The following is a 12570-nucleotide window of genomic DNA, read 5'->3' as shown; positions in this document are numbered from 1 at the left end:
TTTTTTTTCCAAGCATCCCTCGCCACGGCGCTGACAGCTCAGGTTACATTAGGAGATCTCTTAGGAGGTGAAGTGGTCTTAGTAATGCTTCCGACTTTCATTACTCAGACAGATTGTGGAGTCTATCAATTATCCCCACATTGACAGTCCAGTGAATTAATTGGCGCGTTTGACAAGGACAGCTATTACCCCGTGTTGCTCTGACAGCTGGGTTTGATATCAGAAATTTGTCAACCTTCGCCTCCACGTAAGCTGCTGGATGAACAGATCAGCCCAGGACGTTTCAAGATTTTTTTTTTCTCTGTGCAATCTCAACATCTGGCGATAACCTAAACCCTAAATAACATCACAGACATTCATAACATCAGTAAGCAAACAGCACACCAGCCCCAAGCCGTAAAACAGTCCACTGTCCTGACTGACAAAGTGTTCAAGGAGTCAGAAAACTAATTTAATGTCAGAAAAGTTAGCACCCTTCAGTAATGACTTTCTATGCGTCCTTCAGGTTCCAGTCATACTTCTAGGGTGGGAGTATTTTCAGTTTCTCTGAGCTCAGAGGTGACAAGGCAGCTGATAAGTTAAACTTCGCCTCGCTTAGCTGGCAAGATTTGGGTGGTAGCTCAGTGTAAGTTGCAATGCCAGATTGGGAACTATGCTGTGCTCTGATTGCTGCTGCCCCTGTTTGATACAGCCAGCTTTGACAGTTTCAATTTTCTGTCTCCTCCGTGGCTACTCACAAGAGCTTCTCCCCTGCCTTTTAAAGACCAGATTAGAGAATGACTCAGAATTTTAACAAAGAAAACAACGTGCAGGAGTTTGCTGTGGCTCAGTGGCCTCACAGCAGTGGTTGGTCTCCGTCCCTCCTTCCCCCCAAGGAAAACACGTGTCTGGTCTCCAGCTCTGCCTTGGTGACCCCCATCTTGCCACTCCGGAAGGAGTGCCCCTGCAGATAAAGGCAAACAGACTCACTCTGCAGCCTAGAGTATCTCAGGTGGGAGCCCTCCGACGTGGAAATTCATTAGGTCTAAGATACAGCACTGGTCATGCTTGAAAGTTAATTTGTAAACAATTAGTGTGTGTTAAAGCTATTAGAGCTGTAAAATGGCAAAGAAGAAACTTCTTATTCCCATCTCAAGCAACCAAGCAGCAGCTAATCTGCTTTTTCAAGGCCGTGTGGCAAACTGCATGTGTACCAGGAGAGGGAGCCAAATACTTCTGTGCAGTACTTCAGCCCTAAAGCAAGCATCTTTTCCTTGGAGTAAAACGATTTCACTTTTCAAATAATAATCTGGAGAACAGGTTGTCAGCATCTGTTATCCTGAGGATGCATGCATACATGAATGGATGTTGAGCTGGGCTCGAAAGCTGTCGGAGAACAGCTGTGTCTGTCTGACAGCACCCCAAAACCCCCATTGGCAGGGCTCCAGTGGCCATTGATCCCATGAGTCGGAGGCCAGCACACTCAACACGGAGCTCCTTGAGCTGGCCAAAACATGGAGTCCCAGTCTCATTACTTTCCTTGGGAGAGAGCTAAGCATCTGTGTCCATTTAGATTGCAGCTAGGCAGTCTTTCTCCTATATTTGTATTTCCCTTTCTTGAAAAAAAAAAAAGAAAAACAAGAAGAGATCACCCTTCCATCCATCAGCCAATAGTCTGTGGGTTAACGTGGCTCTTCGTGGAAGTTTAGCACAAGCCAGGTATTGGAGTGTGCAGCTCTAAAGGTCCCAGCTAACTCTGACTATGCCAAGAGCGTTTGGAAAGATTTATTGATAGACGCTGAAACACCTAAGGAATTAAAGCACGGTGGCTCAGTGGCAGCTGAGCTGGGGGCTGGGGTCTTGTTCCCTCCTAGGCAGTTAGGTGCTTGGTCTGTCATGCACTGCCCACCCTCCCACACTGTGGAGCCTTTATATCTGTTTCCTAATATGCCACTTGCTGCTTAGAAGGCCTAAAAGGACTTAAGTTTTAAATAGTGTCAAAATCACGATGTGGTGAAGTGTTACTGCCAGGGATAGCAGTTGGCTGAAAGCTTCAAAATGTTGGATGACCACATTATCATTAGATCTGGAAATTACAGGTCTTTTCAAAAGACAGTAATGCAATTATTTGTACCGTACTAGTTTTGGTAGCATGTGGTGCACAGTAAAGATTCAGTCATTTGAAGCTTGGGGAAAAGATGCAAAAGAATGGCTGTCACGGTGCTTATAACTCTGTGAAGGGGAAATAGCTGTAACCAGTTCTTGTGTTTTCTTTGACCAGGTTGCATGTTGGTGGATCACAAATTCACTTAATCCAGTAGACAGACACACAGCTAAAGCTGAACTTCTTCAGCAGCTACTCCATGAAAAGTAACTGGTAAGAAGTTAAGGTCTGGTTATGGCATGTTCAGGAAATGCGCAGTAAGTGATCTGCCAGGCTCGATCCCACGGATCCTTGTAGGAAAACTTTGCCTCATGCAACTCAGTTGTTCCAGTCCCCAAGACAAGGGGCTGCTTGCATCGGTGAGAGTTTCCAGAGCTGAGCTGTAGGGCAGCTTTCCACTGGAACAAAAACTGTGGTAGAGCCTCAGTCTCATACCGCAAAGAAATGGACTGATGATTTTTGTTCTGCATTTTATCCCCCCGAAAAAGAAGGGGAAAGAATGCAAGGGAAGCAGCCTTTCTGAATACACCGAGAGCTGGAAATGTCCCACTGGCAAAGCATATCAGAATCTCCTGCAGGTATTATATGGCAAGTTTGGTGTCATCACCTTTGAATTAAATGGGTGATTTAAAAGATAATTCAATCAACAAGCAGAGAAGGTTACAAAAATTAAAAGCAGTTTAATGGTGAAATGTTTAAATTTTGGAGGCACTACATTAAATTATGCTGCCAGACATCGAACAAATTGTCAAGTCAAAGTGACCTTTGGTTAACGTGTATTGAAATAATTTTAGTTTATGAAATATTTGTTGGTGTAAAAAAACAACAACATGTGATACACCTAGATTTTGCCATTTAAAATACTTATTATAGTATATTAAAAATACAGCCTGGTAAGCACTCATTAGCTGCAAAAGAAGCACAGGGATGAATACAGTTATTGCAACCAAGGCAAAGCATTAAATTACCTGAGCTAGAACAGCAGTAGTAGATTTCTTTTAGAAAAAAAGGCTGCTCAGATAGACACAGGCTGTAAGATTACCTTTAAAATGTTTTACTGTGGACCTAAAATAGCTACCCAGCTTTAAAAAAAAAAAAAAGAGAGAGAGAGAAGGGGAAGGAAAAAAAGAGGGTGAGAAAGAGAACATAATTTCAAAACCCTTAGCTTATTTTTAATTTATAGTCCTTGGAAAAAAAATAAGTGGATAGCCCAATCATTTATATGCCTGGGCAAAAGCAATACATCTATATAAAAGTACAGTGATATATTTCTGTTGCTAGTTTAATGTGCTGCTCTGTGCCCTGCGTGTTCTGATTCATTGGAGAGCAGCAATCATGTCGACAGGAGCTGTTCTTCAGTTCCCATCAGCGACAACTAAAGGCCAATTCAAGGTTGTGGTGGGGTCATGAATCTAACACAGTCACTGATAGAACAATTTCCCTTCCACATGACACCGTCAGTGGGACACAGAGGGAATATACAGCCAGGACTGCAGCAGGTACGTCTTGTTATTCTCATCCCTCCTCTCCCCCCTTCCTTTTTTACTTTTAATTTTTGATGCTGGGCTGTGCTGTTAAGAAGCCTCTGGGGAATGCACAGTCAGGAAATAAGAAGAGGGGAAACTTCTCAGCCTTTCAGAAACCAGCTTCCTCCTGGCCTCTGTGCAGGGCACAGCAATATGAGCTCAGTTTGAGAGCCACATCCACCCCAAGACAGTGCGAGCTGTACAAGCATGCCAGCCTTTTAAATGAGGAAGATGCAGGACCAAGCTCTGCAATGACCTCACTTCTGGTACAGTACCCTTTGAATTAATAGAAAGAGCATTTTTATTTGGATTGAACCCCACTGGAGCCACTAGCCTTTCACAGCATGGAACTTGGACCTGAATTTTGCCTGACACATTCTTTCACACATGTGTAGATGATCCTTCCAGGGGACTTGGCACAAGCCTGGAACAAGCCCCAAGAAAAGAGCCAGCTCCCGCTATTTTTTCTGCCATACATGTCCCAGGGAGAGCACATTTTGGACCAGATGAGTAATATTTCATTTTCATACCACTATTAGTCATGGTGGGTATACAACATCTGACACGTTAGCATGGTATAGCTGAGAATTTTCAGTTTGAACTGCAAATTCTAATCTCTAGCCATGGGGCCCACATTGAGGAGCATTTTTATTGCTCTGATAGAAGCACTGAACACAGTATGCACCACATTTTGAAAAATTACTTCCAGTACCTAAGGTCCTCAGGCTGTGCAGATTTCTGCCTCCCATATTAAAAAAAAACAGAGCTGTAAAATCATAGAACCGTAGAATGGCTAAGGTTGGAGACGACTCTAAAGATCATCTAGTTCCAAACCCCTGCCAGTTGCCACCCACTAGATCAGGCTGCCCAGGGCCCCATCCAACCTGGCCTTGAATATGTCCAGGAATGGGGCATCCACAGCCTCTCTGGGCACCCTGTTCCAGTGCCTGACCACCCTCTGAGTAAACAATTTCCTCCTAACATCTAACCTCAGTCTCCCCTCTAATTTTAGTTTAAAGCCATTCCCCTTTGTCCTATCACTATCAGACCATGTAAAAAGTCAGTCCCCCTCCTGCTTGTATGCTCCCTGCAGGTATTGGAAGGCCACAGTGAGGTCTCTCCAGAGCCTTCCCTTCTCCAAGCTGAACAAGCCCCAATCCCTCAACCTTTCTTCATAGGAGAGGTGCTCCAGCGCTTCGATCATTTTAGTGGCCCTCCTCTGGACCCCGTCCAGTAGCTCCGCATCCTTCCTGTACTGGCGGCCCCAGGCCTGATCGCAGAACTCCAGATGGGGCCTCGTGGGAGCAGAGTAGAGGGGGACATCCCCTCCCTTTTCCTGCTGGCCACTGCCCTTTTGATGCAGCCCAGGACACTGTCAGCCTTCAGAGCCGCAAGAGCATACCTCTTGCTCACGTCCAGCTTTTCATCCATGAGAGCCCCCAGGTCCTTCTCTGCAGGGCTGCTCTCAAGGACTTCTCCCAGTCTGTACTCAGATCTAGGATTGCCTCAGCCCAAGTGCAACACCTTGCACTTGGCTTTGTTGAACCTCATTAGGTTCTCATGTGCCCACTTATCCAGCCTGCCCAGGACCCTCTGGATGGCATCCCTTTCTCCTACTGTGTCAAGTGCACCACTCAGCTTAATGTCATCTGCAGACTTGCTGAGGGTACACTCGATCCCAATGTCTGTGTTGTTGATAAAGATGTTGAAGTGCACTGATCCCAAGATATAAACCCTTGGGACACCACTCATAGCTGGCCTCCACCTGGATATAGAACCATTGACAACAACCCGCTGGCTATGACCATCCAGCCAATTCTTTATCCACTGACTAGTCCATCCTTCAAATCCATCTCTCTCCAATTTAGAGAGAAGGATGTCAGAGGCCTTGCACAGGTCCAAGTAGATGACATCGGTTGTCCTTCCTTTGTCCGCTGATGCTGTCACTCCATCACAGAAGGACACCAGACTGGTCAGGCACAATCTGCCTGTGGTGAAGCTGTGCTGGCTATCTCAGATCACCTCCTCATCTCGCATGTGCCTTAACATCTCTTCCAGGCAGATAAGATACATGATCTTCCCAGGAAAATGTGCCCATGTGTCCGTGGAGCTCCAGACAACTTTCTCAGCCTTCGAGATGGCCCCTTCAGGCTGAGACTCCCTGAAAAGCAAAGCCAGGACAGCAGTGGTGGGCCTACATCTGTGCGGTGCTATAAATGTAGGCCTTCGGCACCTAGCATGTCACACCCTTACCAGCTGCAGGTACTGAAATCACTGTGTTTCTGGGAAACACTGAAACAAAATGAGCAAAAAGTTTTAAAAGCTCAGATCTAAAAATATAGCTGCAATTCACAATTCCCTTTAATAGAACTTTATTCCTGCGCTTGGTGTAACTGAAGGTATTTATAGATAGGGTAAAAAGATGGAAATTTGTATTTATGAATAATAAAGAAGCTCTGTGAATGGGAAGAAGCAAGGCTGTGTAACACGCCGCCTTCTGCAGCAGCGTCCCAGCAAGGACGGGAGCTCCGGTTCTGGTTCGGGCCTGGCAGCTGTACACAGCTGTGTCAAAATATGCAATGGTTTTACTGTTTATCTCTTTTAGCTGACCCTGACCAAGAGCACCCCAGGCAAGATTGCAGCACACGTGAGCTCGGAGGCGACCACGTGCTCCTGGGGCGCCATGTTGCTGTGAGCAGTGGCCTCAGGCACTGTGGTCATGCGTGGTCCTTGGCCTTGGGGCAGAGCGCTGCGCTGGTCTGATTTCACTTGTGTTAAAAGTACTCTGAAAATGGAGATGTGGATCTCTCTCATTATGTTAGATCTGGGCTGGCAACTGGGTTAATATTAAAATGACGTACACATGCAAATCCCATTTCCTACGTTACAAATTACTGGAGCAAAGCGAATATATCAACATTAATAATTCACCTTAGGAGTTTAGCTCGTTTTTCTTTCATGGAACTTCTACAAGCAGATTGCAATTTCCTCAGATGTATTCGTTATTCAGATTCAGTCAACAATTTAAAGGAAATGTTTACCTACTAGATGGCCTGCGGTTTGCTTCCATTGTCTCTAGTCAGCTTTGTAACTTGAACGGTTAGTCATAATAATGTAATTAAGACATCTTATATGATTTCTGTCCCTTGGCTATGTCAAAATTTAATTCTTTGGGGAAAAATTACTGTCCACGTGTGTATAAAAGTCAAGTTTCTACAAGCATTATTGTCTGTGTGTGAATTCTTCTGCATGCATGCAAACTGAGAACTGAGCTGCTCAGGTGTGTGGTGCATGATCGTTAAAAGAGGCAAAACATCTTCATTTCCTCACTTCTCTGTCAAGTAACAAAATGAATGCTTTTTAGCTGTGTTTAGTCTTTCCCACTACGTGGTTCTTCCCCTTCTCCAGTGGTTCTGCATGTAGAAAGTTACCAAATAAAAGGCCACTGGCAACAATGAGAGACCTATTGTTCAGCAGAAGCCGTATAGCTTCTGAAGACCCACTGCCACAAGTGAACACCCGCGCTGAGATGGAGAAATGAACCTGGCCAAGGGCCCTCAGCCCCAGGCCGTGTCAGGAACCTGTTGTCTTGCAGAAGGACCTGGGAAATGTCTGCAGCGGTGACAGAAAAGAGAGTGGCTCCTGGTTATTCTGTGCTCTGTTGTCATCCACCCTTCCGTGGCCACAGCCCTGCTCTCGGCTGAGCCTGGCTCTCCAAAACAAGCAGAGCGCTTCTGCAGAGCTGAGTCACAGCAGAAGCCACGCTGCTGTTCCAAAGGAGGTGAGAAATCAGGATGTGTAGGCCCCTCCCAGAGGGCAGGGGTCTCTTTCCCTAGATCTGTTTTGTCTTCGAAGCTGTAGTGCTCTCTCTGCATTTTTGGAGGAGATGGAATAGATTTAGAAAGTGGCTGCTCATCGATTTATGGTCTTTATGCTGGACATGGCTTTTTATTAAAGAAAGCAGATACTCAATACTGTTAACTAGTAATGGGAATTGACTTTTCACTAATTGCACAGAACCTGGCATTAATACACTTCAATAGAAAATGGGCCTGCGCGCTCCGGATCAATCCTTGAGTTTTTTCTGCCTGCGCTGCAGACAAAGGACTCCAGCAACAGCAACATAGTTAAATGAGACGCTTCATTTTTTTATTTATCTATCATCCATCCAATTACTGAGATAAGCACAGGCCTCGAGGGAATGAGGGAAGGCTGTAGCTTGGCTGCTCATCCTGTCTGTGTGTCCTGCAGAGACCATCCCGTCCTGTGTGGCTGTGATGCAGTACAGCAGCCGGCTCCCAGGGCTGGTCCTGCACCAGGCAGATTGCCACTGGCTTTAAGGGCCTGAGCACATGGCTTGGAGCAGCCTCGCCCTGTAGCCATCCCTCAGGCTGCTCTCAGCTCTCCCGTTGGCCTCCACTGTGGCCAGGAGAATAACAGCAGGCCCCATGGTGTTCTAGGCGCCAGCAATGACACTGGGACTGACAACAGGCAATGCTAAGTAATGCTTCGTGCTAGTTAATGATGGATACTCATGTCATGTGAAAATCATTTTTAGCTCCCTGCAGTTGGTTCAGCTTGACTCCTGCTGCTGCCTGCCTGCCATCAGGAAAACCCTGCCATGAGCCGGACCCAGCAGCACCAAATTTCTTCCCATAATCACTGAATCAACTCTGCAAAAGGAAAGCCGAAGTTTTGCAAACCTCTCTCTCATCCCAGCACCCCTGTGGTTGGTCCTGATGGCTACAGCTGGTTGTGGGGAAGCCACCTGTATTTGTCCTCCATCATTAAGCATAGCTTAATGCACGTGTAGCCACTCTGCTAGCAGTGCCAAACGGTTGCTTCCGGATACCTGCTGAAGTGCAGAGCAGCTTGCCCTGCAGGAATATTTGATTCAGTAAGACAGGACTCGAAGATGAAAGGGTAACCACTTATGATCATAACCTTGGCTTTGTCTTTCCAGCAATTATGCTTTAATTGCATTACCCTATTTGAAATAGAATTGTAATTGGAAAAAAAAAACAAAAAACAATTTGACGTTCCCTGATGCGTACTCTTGACATGTATTATTTGTTTTTTATTCAAATATAAATGTTCTCTATAACACTACCAAAAAAAGAGGAAAATATTGCAGAATTGAAATGTCAGTAGCAATTTCTGATGTGTGAGAAGCATCGTCAACTTGTGCTGGCTGGTGGGCAAGGGGTTTCAATTCAGCTGAACAGAAATCCAGCTGTGAAATGAGCAGAGTCAGAGACAAGGGAGGATGTGAGAGGGAAAGGACCTCAGCCCTTTGGGAGAGCTGGCTGTTGCACATGGTGGTATCAAAATATCATACCTGTGACCAGCTGTAATTATGTGATAAATGGGCCTTTCAGATCACATTGAAACACGAGATGCAGAAAGATAATTTCAAACCTTACTACTCACCCCTGAATAATTGATAGGGTCAATATAAGTCAATGAAACACAGGTTCCCTTCGGTTCTGCTCTATAGAGCACAGCTATAGAAAAGTGTCTTTGCATCTTCTTTCTCAACAACTCTTGGGGGGATCCAAGAGAATCTACTCTGATTGGTGGCAGCTTGCACCTCGTAATTTGCACTTGGTGTTTCTGAGAGCTGAGCTCCAGCCAGTCTGGTGGTTACACCGCATGCAAGGAGAGCTGCAGCTTGGTGCATCGCTCCATGCTGGGAGAGGTACCCGGCAGCACCCACCGTGCTGCAGTTCGCACACACTCAGAGGAGGAGAAGCTGCAGACATCTTCTGCAGCGATTCTTATGATGGATTTCCTTTGTCAGCAGCCCTGCATTCTCATTTGCTCCACAACAGATCCAGCCCAGTGTTAGTTCAGAGAGTCAGCAGTTCACAGGCAAGAAATTAACACAGGGGAGCCATAAACCAGAGGTGGCTGGCAATGATGAGGCTGGATAAATCGTGCCTGTTTTATTTATTTTTTTTTTTTGATAAAAGCAAAACCAGAACTAAAGCACAACAGCTGGAACAAAACCTTTCTTTAAGAAAAATGGATTTTGGGGGTTGCCTGCAGACATAACCGACTTTTGTTAGTGTTAATTAATTCCTCTGTGCTTTGTACCCAGATAGTTTGTTATGACCAGAACAACTTGCTACTGCCAGAGAAGTATACAGACAAGCAGGCTGACAGAAAAGTGTAGCGAGACCTGGGGATGCCTCAGTGAAGGTCTGAGCACCCTGTGCAATTTAGGAGTCTGACTTGAGGTGTGGAACACCACATAAGTGTATTTAACTGCCTAATAACTCTCATGTTCTCTTTTGTAGAGACTGAGCCCTCTGAAAATCTCAGGAAGTGGCACAAAGGTAAAAACTGAAAATTAAACTGAAATATGCATTGCATTGATTAATAAGGTAACCATTACAGAGAGCTGGGTGTCAGGAGGAAGTCATTGAAGTCAGCTGGTAGGATGCAGCCCAGGTGATGGCAAACTCCCAGAGGAGTCACCTGCCAGAGCAATTTGATGTTATAAATAGAAGGAAAGGAGCAACTTGGAGCTTTGCTTGTGCTGAGGTTGTTCTGTGGGGAGAAAATGCATTCTTTTGAATGCCTCAGGACTGCTAGGTCCTCAGTAATGATGTGCTGAAAGAAAAAACACTTAATTTAGGAAATTTGTTATATTACCGAAGGTCTGTAAAACCTCATTTTCTACTTTTAAGCAAAGTAGCTGTGTTACTCAGATTGCTGTGTAGAGTCTTTATAGTTACACCAAATTTTGATGCTTATTTCTTCTCTGTGTGGGCTGGACTCTGTAGAACATATTTTGATCCTTTGTAGTGAACACTAAATTGTAAATGTCTCTGTAGAGTTGTGCTGTTCTCCACTTAAAAAACTAACAGTAAGCAAGATACATGGGGCAGGAGAAGAGCTTTTATAAAGACCAAAGAGAAAATATATTTGAAAGTAAGTGCTAATCTTGTACTCGAGTCTGCTGTATGCCACCCTCACAGTCGTGGTGGTGCATGTCGTGCCTTTGACCTGACTCTTGAATCTGTCCAACAATGGAATCTGCTCCAACCACAGCAGCTGCAGCTCTCAAGCGCACCAGAAGTTGATGGTCAGCTTTGCAGTGAGCTGATGCCCTCTGCTGGATACGAAGAACTTCTGAATGAAAAGCCACTCTTCCGAAGCAGGACCCCTATGAAGAGCAAACTGGGCAGCTCACAGTAGAGGTGAGTGTTAAGCACAACCTGCTCAATGAAATAGCAAGGTCAGACAGCACTTTCCTGTTCTTAATTTGCATCGTTCGTTTTCCCTTCACAGCCTTTCCCAAGGTTAAATGTCTCTTAGTAGATTGGATACCGAAAATGTTATTATAGCGTAATCTCTGAGCTAGTTACCTGAGTCTTTAACAGGAAGCATCCCAGAGCATGTCTCACTTAGGGGGAAAAAAGGAGCACTTTGCATTTCAGGTATGGCTCCAAGGCCCTGTGGTAATTTTCACTAAGTCTACAGAAGAACTCACACTGGCTTTAGAAGATGTTCGCTTTTTGATCATGTTCTGAATTTCATGTGAATTTTGTTCTGTGAGAAAGGCTGATGCTGGATTGATAAGTTGGACAAAGTGCTGGGTCCTGCACTTTGGCCACAACAACACTAGGCAACGCTACAGGCTTGGGGCAGAGTACCTGGAAAGCTGCATGAAAGAAAAGGACCCAGGGGTGTTGGCTGATGCTCGGCTGATTGTGAGCCAGCAGTGTGCCCAAGTGGCCAAGAAGGGCAGTGGCATTCTGGCTTGTATCAGAGATAGATAGTGCAGCCAGCGGGAGCGGGGAAGTGATCATCTCTCTGTACTCAGCTCTGGTGAGGATGCATCTTAAGTACTGTGTTCAGTGTTGGGCCCCTTGCTACGACAAAGGCACTGAGGCCCTCGAGCATGTTCAGAGAAGGGCGACAAAGCTGTGAGGGGTCTGGAGTGAAGGCCTTATGAGGAGCAGCTGAGGGAGCTGGGATTGTTTGGCTTGGAGGTGGCTCAGTGGAGACCTTATAGGTCTATAGACTCTCTGAAAGGAGGTTATGGCAAGGTCAGGGTCAGCCTCTTCTCTGAGGTGTCAGCAATCAGATGAGAGGGAATGCCCTCAAGTTGCACCAGGGGAGGTTGAGGCTGGATATTAGGAACAATTGCTTCTCTGAGAGAGTGGTGAGGCACTGGCACAGGCTGCCCAGGGAGGTGGCAGAGTCACCTTCCCCTAAGGTGCTAAAGAACCATAGGGATGTGGCACTGAGGGACGTGTTTAGAGGGCATGCTGCGGATGGTTTGATGGTTGGACTTGGTGATCTTGGTGGTCTTTTCCAACCTTAATGTTTCTATGATTCTATGAAACCAAAACAGTATTTAACACTGTGCTTAGGAGATGACAAATCTGGATCCTCCGTGTAATAAAATCACATTAGCCCATGTGAGATATGTCTTTGATAAAACATGTCTTGTTGGCACCAACTTCTGTTTTTTGAATAGGTAAAGTTTGTCTAGGCATTAAAACTTCTGCCTTTTGATATCTGCAATAAATTAACGCAGTAACAAGAGCATGTGTTGGTCTTTCTCTTAACTGCATGCAGAGTTGAGAGGTTACAGCTGATTTATGAACTGTTCCTTTTATGGAAAGTTATTTCTTTTGGCTATATTCAACAGAACCTACTGTTTAATAGGCTGAGTTGTAGAGCACTTTTGAAAGATGGGAAACTACATTTAGTTACTGGGAACCTTATTTTTAGATCACAATAAAATAACTTGCAATTATACTGATGGGATTCATTTTTGAATGTTTGAAGCCCAAACTGACAAGATTTAGCCAGTTCTCTCCCTGGCTCCTTCTGACATGGGTGTATGTTTGTGTTTTTGTCTAATACAAAATGTTGCTTAAGAGC

The sequence above is a fragment of the Numida meleagris genome, chromosome 6 (assembly GCF_002078875.1).
Source record: "Numida meleagris isolate 19003 breed g44 Domestic line chromosome 6, NumMel1.0, whole genome shotgun sequence".
Classification (NCBI taxonomy): domain Eukaryota; kingdom Metazoa; phylum Chordata; class Aves; order Galliformes; family Numididae; genus Numida; species Numida meleagris.
The sequence above is the reverse complement of the archived record's forward strand: the minus strand, read 5'-3'. Positions refer to the sequence as shown.